The 9,102-nt window shown below is 32.7% G+C and overlaps 1 pseudogene; it reads right to left on the bottom strand.

The window, feature by feature from the left end:
- Positions 1 to 2,005: 2,005 nt before the first annotated feature.
- LOC150037925 (uncharacterized) lies at positions 2,006 to 8,429 on the bottom strand (annotated as a pseudogene).
- Positions 8,430 to 9,102: the final 673 nt, after the last annotated feature.

The raw sequence follows: 9,102 nt of genomic DNA, 5'->3' as shown, positions 1-9,102 counted from the left end.
TAAATTTTGTGGGTCCTTGTTCCATTTTCAAACAAAATTCAGTCAAACCAGTTCGTTCAGTTTGGTTCAAACAGTTATTTTGATTTGGTTTCGACACTTGATTTAGTTCAGTTGTTTTTTTTTTAATATGTGGTTCTCACAGATCTGATTGTTCGTGGTGTTTTTTATCAAGTTCATAAAGCCTCCATTTTTTGTTTGTGGAATTTTCAATTTCAGCCTAATTTGCCTTTGTGGAATCTTTCTTTTCCAATTTCAAATTGGAAGTTCGTGGGATCTGTTCTCAAACCTTTATGTAGGTCTCTATTTTCAACTTAGAAGTTTGTGGGTTTTGTTTTCATATCTTTATATAATGTCTCTGTTTCCAGCCTAGAAGTTTGTGGGTTCTATTTTTAGATCTTTATTTAGATCTTTGTTTCCAGTCGAGAAGTTCGTAAGTTTTAAGTTTCCAACCCAGATCTATTGATTTGATTCAAAAAAATTTCTTCGCAAACTCAAATTGTTCGTCATTCTACCACCTTAAGTTTGAGGGAGAAGTCTGAGTATGTTTGGTAATATATTTATATTGCATTTGGTATGTCTGTAGGTTTTCTGTTTCTAGTTCAGATCTGCTGATTTGATTCGAAATTCTTTCTTCACAAGCTCAAGTTCTTCGTCATTCTACCATCTTGAGTTTAAGGGAGAATTCTGACTACGTTTGGCAATATATTTTATGTTGCATCTGGTACATTTATTATCTGTAAGAGAATTCAAGTCAAGGTGGAAATTTGTTGGAATGCCTTGCTAAATATTTTTTAATGGTTAGTGTTTCCTCATTGGATATTTTGAGGCATGAAGGAGAAATCTAAGTACGTTTGGCAATATATTACATATTGAATCTGGTACATCTATTATCTATAAAAAAATTCAAGTCAAGGTGGAGATTTGTACCAGTTTGAACACAAGACCTCTATCTTACTTTTATGCAATAATTAATCATCAATGAACCTAATAGCTTAAGCATCGAACAAAACTCCTATTCGTATAGTTTAATCATCAATTTACCCAATAGCTTAAGTGGATAAATCCTGATAACTTTAATTTTATATCAATAATGTGATAATTTAATATTCAAGTAAAATTTCTTATATATCATGAATCCACCATCCTAATAAATTTTACACTTTTTGGTATATATATATATATATATATGCTCTTCTTTGTGGAGTCAATTTTTGGCAAATTGTTATTTTTAACCCAAATAGTTTTCATCTTACATAACTAACCTTTTTTTTTTTAAAGCTACTTTTTCTAACCTCTTTCTTACATTTTGAGATTTTAAGTAGAGGACCTTACATGGTAAAAGTACTATTTTGTCCCTCATTCAAGTGTTTTTCATTTTTACCTTTTCCTATTACAACTTTGCAAACCCAACTTCAATTTTAGATCATACAAAAAAATCGTTGAAATTTCTTGTAAGGATTTGAAAATTTTCCTGTAAAAAAAAGTTCTTACATCAAATTTTCCTTATGAATTGAAAATTTTGGGGAAAATCATTAAATTCCAATTTTTACGAAAAAATTGTGAGATTTTTTTTAACTCAAACTAAGAATGGTAAATTAAAAAAATAATAAAAACTAAGAAAAAACTATCCTAGCTATCCTTTTATAGAAATTTTAGTAAATTTAAGTTTAATATAACTAACGTAAACTTACTAGAAAAATTTGGAATTAGAATTGTTAAAAAAAAAAACATTAAATTAAAACTTAGGGGAAATTCAATTTTCCTGTAAAAAACCTACCAGGAAGGAAATGTGAAGTTTTTTTTTTTAATATTAATAATTATTTTTTAAAAAAATACAACATTTCTTACTTATTTAGAAGAAAATGTAAAAGTTTTTTTTTTCTAATAATATATAGATATATAGATATATATATGTATGTATGTATAGTGGCGGGTCTAAGAGTTTTATATGGGGGACACTATGTAATAAAAGAGGGTAAAAAGAAAGTATTCATAACTACATATATTAACTAATTGAATACATATTCAACTGTCCTCTACGAGTTTTCGTATTTTGAAATCGATCCATAATAACTTTATTGTCTAACTTATCTAATAAATCTTTCTCGATATATTCTATAAGACAATCATTTATCTATTGATCTCCCATTCGATTACATAATCGAGTCTTCACAATATTTTCATAGTAGAAAATGTTCTCTTTACAGTAGCTATTGTAACAAGTAAAATCAACGCCAAAGTGAGCAACTGATAAACTAATTGATTGATTTTATCTCTGTTCGTCATGACCATTTTTACTGCAAGATCACCTATGTTTTTTAGTTCAGTAGATTCTAAACGCATATCGGTAATGTAATTTTGAAGTTGATCCTCAAGGATAGAGAGTTCAATAACTGAGAAGTCTCTTGGATAAAACTAAGCAAGTCGACTAAGTTTTTGTCTATCAAAAGCAACAAATGAATTACTCAAATTCAAATGGGTAATGCAGAAAAGTAATTCAGTACTTGTTTCAATAAAACGATTATTCAACTCTTGAAATACATATTAATGACAACATGGAAAATGTCAACAAGGTAAGGATGAAATTTGTAATTGGTTGTGATTTTTGGCTTTGTCGTCTTTGAACTAGAAACATGTCGTCCATTTTAAGAACTTCAATATCATGACTATTGCATAAATTAGAAACTATTTCCAAGAATGAATCCCAATCAAACTCTCTCTTCTTGATTGTAGTATTTGTTTACAATATTTTACTAAAATCATTGCATTCACAATGTTCAAATATTTTCTTTTTAATGCTTGAGACAAGTTATTTGTGATTTCCAATATATTTTTCATGAAATGTATATTGAAAACAAAGTCAAATTACGAGATCGAATTTAATAGAATTTTCACTTCCTATTTTTGTTCTAAATTTGATTCATCTTGAAAAATTTGTCTCAAGTACATCAACTACTGAATAGAACATTGTAATAAATGAAGGGAATCGATGAAGGTCCGTGTAAAATTTGAACCTTAATTACATTAAGTAAGAGTAAGTAATGAGATTTTTCCTAATGAGCTAAATGAAGCCATGTCTTAGGAAGGGTAGAAGAAGGAAGCAAGAAGAAATAGGCTCTTGGGTAGCTAGGTGTAAAAGTAGGACTAAATCCGATTAGGCTAAGGAAGGTTATGCTTGATGATGGAATACATAATAAGCATATGAATTAGACTATGCCATCTAGTGAGGTGTAGTGCTGAAGTAATATTGTGAGTGAAGTTAGCAAAAGAAGTTTTGCTAAATCCTAGCCCTTCGTCACTAATAGTGGGCCAGATGGCACAAGGAGGGTTCATGCTGGATTTTGGGCGGTAATATAAGCAAGAAGATCGAATTCATTTGGTCGGTTTGGACAAACTACTTAGGCTATTTGTATAATTCCAGTGGCATTTGAAAGCGCTATGTGCCTATTTTTTGTGGCTGGGCTACTGGAAAACTCGTCGGAATAAGGCCGGAGGGGCAAAGAAAAGATGAAGGGTTCGTTTCACAGGTGAATTTAGGCCATCAATGAAGAATTGAAGCTCCAGGATGAATTACAAAACATTTTGAGCTAAAAATTTGAGGTAATATTGTTAACTCAGTTATGAACAACTTTGTAGAATGGAGCTTTTTAAGATGAGGCCTGAAAATCGAGTTATATAATTTTGAAGTTTGAACTGGGAATTGTTGAACAAGCAGGCAGCTACTTGAATTGGGGCCAACGATGAAGTTTTGAATCTCTAGATTAAACGACAAGGAAGTTTAAGCTTAAATTTTAAGGTAATGTTGCTAACGCAATTTAAACATGTTTGTAGAAGGAAGTTTCTTCAAAAGAGGTCTGGATTTTGAGTTATGAATTTTTAAAGTTGTAATAGAGAATCTGTACATAAGCAGACAGTTGCTTGGGAGGAACAAGCAAACAGTCCACCATGGAGATTATAGCGAGATTTTGTGATGAGGACTTCGCTAATGAAGGAAATCTCGCTAATTTTGTGATGAGGATCTCACTCTAGAAGTGAATCTTGCTAGAAATTAGGCTGAATCTCGCTAGAAATTGGGTTGGTATCGCTGGTATCATTGGTAAGTGGTATTGCTGATATCGCTGGTAAGTGAATATCGTTGGTATCGTTGGTAAGTAGTATCGTTGGTATCGCTAGTAAGTGGTATCGTTGGTATCGCTGTAAGTGGTATCGTTGGTATTGCTGGTAAGTGAGTATCACTAGGAAAGCTTGATCTCACTCATGAGGAGAATCTTGATAGTAAGGTTGTCTTTGATAATGAAAGTTCCGTTAGTAAATGAACTATTTGAGGTATTTTGCTAAGAATTCTAAGTAGTTTAACTGGGAATTATGTCCTTCCAGGCCAAGAAGAGCTAGAAGAGGCATATAACTCGTTAAGAGGTCAACAAGCTGTGAATGACTATGTGATGACTTACTGTTTTAATGATTTAGAAACTAAGATTTCTTGAAGATATTCCTTATGCTAAATGTTTGAATGAAGCGCCAAGCAACGTATTTGTGAAACTGTTACTCATGCTAAGTAAAACATGCTTTCCATGGAATTGATATGATTTAAATATGTTATCTTGTTCGAATACCTTTAGCATGTTTAAGTCACTCCATTTTTATGATGAACTGGTATGATGGATGAATTAGTATAATGATTTGAGCACTAAGCCTTAGTGTTCAAGTAAATGTCTATGACTAGTTTTACTTAAAACGTGATACCGAAGGACATTTGAGAAGGTATCTGATCAACTTGGTACCGAAGGACATTCGAGAAGGTACCAGACCAAATTGATACCGAAGGACATTTGAGAAGGTATCTTAATAGCTCGATACTGAAGGACGTTTGAGAAGGTATCTGAGCAAAAGTACCTAAGGATACTGAAGGAAAATGAGAAGGTATCCTAGTCAGGTACATAAAGTACGACGGTACTCAGTTAAAACCACATGCACGTAGGTAATACAACGTCGAGGGACTGAGCAAAAGAGGGTTTTCCTCGACTAAGGTTGACATTGAGGGTTAGAACTAGTAGTTTACTCTCAACTAAGGATAAAGGCAGTTATACATTCTCTTAGGCTAGAAGGATAGTTTAAAGTTTCTAATGTTTATGAATGTTTATCAACCCATGATGTTTACTAATATATGAGTGTTCCAAGTATGTTTTTCATGTCTAAATATGTTTTAAGCCAACTTATTTCACAAAGTATGAAGTATGCATTAGGGTTAAAACTAAGGTCGAATAAAGCTTGACGCATTATGTTTTAAATACCTAAGGTTGCCAAAGTACATGCGTTGATATTTCTTAATATAATGAATAGGGATACTGAAGGTAGGGAAGATATCTGAATAAATGTACCTAAGGTGTTGAAGGTACATAGAAAACTCCATGTGTATGTAGGTAGGTCTGAATGAGAGGCCGAGGTATGGGTCTCTTGGCCGATAATAGACGTTGGGAGCTAGAGCAGTGTATGCTCGTTCTCAACTAGGGAATAATGATGATCATTGATGTTTAAAAGTTGTTATCAGCGTTTATGTTTTAAGGATGTTGCTTGAGGCCATCGATATATTTAAAGAGATCGATGTAGGGATCTCTTCTAGCCACAGTTAATGTGAGCAGGACAGGTAAAAGTCTCATATGGCCTTGGCTTGACGTTGGGAATTAGAGCAGTGAATGTTCATTCTCAGCTAAGATTCAGGTTTCAGATACATTGGTTTAAATGATTTTATGTATACGTTTGCATGGTATATTTTAAGTTCCAAAATTATGTTTTCAAGCTTTCAGTTTAAGCATGAGATTTACATTTTATTAAGTCACTCACTGGGCTTCTAGCTCATGTTTTCAAATGTTTTCTTTCAGGTAGCGGTCAGTTCCCAAAAGACTATTCTGCTGCTGCTCTGCCACTCAAGACACAGGTTGAAGGAAACGTAATTGAAGACCTGTATTAGTTAGTACACATGTGTCTGTCTAGTGACTAGTATTCTTGATGGGGCTCACTAGGTTGTATTATCTATGTAAACAATGGTGCGAAACCCTGTAATACAAATGTGTTAAGTTCTGGGTTATTACGTATGTATTCAGGGTTTGAGCAAGATTTAACAGGAAGATAGGCAGTAAGTGCCAGCAAAAGGGTTGGTAACTGCTACAGTCACCATTCCATCCAGGTTAGGAGGGCAGTCTGGTACGGGGTGTGACAGTCCCTGTATAGCAACGTGGGGATCGGTCCCAAATTTCGTTTTCACAGAATTGAAAAACTATATAACATAAAAAACAATTATGCATTATCAACCTAAAATTATAGCATGCTTATTTGAGAGAAATAGGGAATAAAAATACACTTACTCTTGAAGAACACCTTCTTCGTGTAATTCCCTCGATCCACGATCATGAACACTTTGATTTGGATCTTGAATTCAAAATCCCAAAAAGGGCACCATCATTTGAGAACCCTTTGTATTCTCTTGGAATTGAGAATTCAAGCAAGAGTTGTGGGTTTTGCTTGAATTCTAGATAGGAAAAGAGGAGGATGAAAAAAACCATATCCTTCTCTGTATTTTTCTTGGAAAACAAACAAAGAGATCAAACAATTGCCTGCAACCCCTTAGTTCCACGTACTACTTTGAGAGAGATTAAGGGAGGAAGTTGTAACTCCCTCCCATTAATTAAATTAAATTAAAATAATTTAATTTAATTAATTAATTAATTATATGTATGTATGTATGTATGTATACAATAACTACATTATTATATATATACACTATATGTCATATCAAATATAGCATATAACCTACAGTTTTTATATTGTACCAAATAGAATATAAGCTAATCATTACATGACATTTAATATAAATCATATTTACACTAAATTCAATTATATGAATCTCATCTACATAACTAATATTTGAATCATAATATTTAATTCCTCTCAAAATACTTTATATTATATATAACAAATACATTAATTCCCTCAATTAATTTCAACAATTCAAATTAATCTAAAATTTAATTCTCAATAAATCCCTGTTGAGCTACAGAGAGCACCTCATGGACCTGTAGACTGAATTTTCAATGGTATTTTGATAATTAATTAAACTCTTTAATTGAATTGACCAACATCCATTAACTGTCGTTCACTTCACTAAAGACCGACAGTTGCACTCTTCGCACTACAGATATCCATTGGATATAACTAGTCAACGGTGCAATGATCCTTCACAAATTGCTCGTAAGTATAGCTGGACAAAAATTAATGTTTTGCCCTTTTATTTACATCTAACTTCTTAAGTACCACTGATCCCTCTAATGAACAATAAGTCATAGTCCAACTATGACTAAGTCTCATTCAGGCCAGGAGAGGGTGTGGCCACATTGTTCAAGCTCCGGAATCAGTCCTTAACGGAGCAGTTTATCTACTTATCCCGACATCAGGGAATGATTGAATTCTGTCTTGTATAATTTTGTTCCCAGCTCCCTATCAGACGAATCCCTAAAATGGTAGACATATTGAGTTGGCAATCTGGCCACTCTCACCCATACAAATCAAGATTTAGGCCACATCACCTGTGGTCATCCTTGTGAAATGTAAGTCTCTACTACTAACGGTGTTATATAATGAGACTAATCATTTCGTTATCCGGTCTTATACAAACTTTTTGTATAGGATACCCCCAATCACATGTCTCCACATGAAAGATTAGGATCAAATCATTTGTAGCACTTCACAATACTTGTAATGTCTATAAAGTAGGACGTATCCATAGTGTCACCAAGATAAGGTACCCATCCTTTTCCATCTACTACAAACCGTTTAGGTTATTATTTAAATAAGATCCACCTGTATGTCTCTACATACTTATTTAAATTACATAAAATAACCTAGGATCTTAGTTTATTGGATTGAGTGTATGCTCATAAAATAACAATTATTTTATTAATAACAATTTGTTTATATAATGTTTACAAACTACGATAATACAAGAGATTTGAGACACCAATCCCAACAATAAAACTCGTTAAAGTTTTGTAATATGATCCCCCATCGAGTATCTCCTGGTTGTTTAATCATTGTCTCTAGATTTAATCCTTGACCACTTGATATTTCACCATTATTTAGAGCTTCAAAAATTCCCATGCTACGTTTTCCTCGTAGAATATCCCGACGTTTCGTTGATGCTCCAGTAATATTCACCACATTTGTAACGATTAAAAAAAAAACCCAGCAATTTCCACATGTTTTTTTGCAATAGCTGTGAGAGCTAATTGAAGTTGATAAGAATAACAATGCATGTAAAAAGCACATTCATTTTCTTTTAGAATAAGTACTTTAAATCCATTGAACTCACCTTGTATATTACTTTCTCCATCGTATCTTTGGCATTGCAAACTAGCAATACTTAACCCATGCTGAGAAAAGAAAAACCATCAATAGCTTTCTTTAGTGATAGAGCACTTGTATTATTGACATGTATGATTTCAAAAAATTGTTCAATCACATGACTTTTATCCACATATCGTAATACTACTGACATCTACTCCTTTGAAGATATACATTTTGATTCTTCTATCAAGACAGAAAAGTGTTTGTTACTCATATCTCCTATAACTATATTGTCAATTTCTACTGCAATTGAGTTCATTATATCTTTTCGAATATCGGGTGCAATCAATTTTAAATTATTCGAAACATTTTTAAAAGTCACAATTTCAATATCCTTGTTGTGGTTGCACAACTATCTAAACAGTTCAAGAAAATTACCTTGAATCTTCGAATCATCAGTCTCATCATGTTCATGGAATCCAAACCCTTGTCGTAATAAAAATCGTGTACAATCATTTGATGCACATAATCGAGTTTGATACTCAACTCGTGCTTGGTAAGTCATTCTATTTAAAAAAATCTTAATATGTTGTTTTTGTTTCAAAAGAGCCTGACATTTACTCTAAGATTGATTTTGTGCACTATTAGGACCACCAACATGAGTTTTTAATCTCTTTTTTCTTTCAATTAGAAATCCTTCACTAACAAAACATTCACTTCCTGATGCTTCACTTACTTCTAGTTTGAACAAATAGCAACATAAAG

Source organism: Benincasa hispida, chromosome 2, assembly GCF_027475165.1.
Source record: "Benincasa hispida cultivar pf3 chromosome 2, pf3_genome.v1.1, whole genome shotgun sequence".
Lineage (NCBI taxonomy): Eukaryota > Viridiplantae > Streptophyta > Magnoliopsida > Cucurbitales > Cucurbitaceae > Benincasa > Benincasa hispida.
Note: the sequence above shows the minus strand (reverse complement) of the source record. Positions and strands in the feature narration are given on the sequence as shown.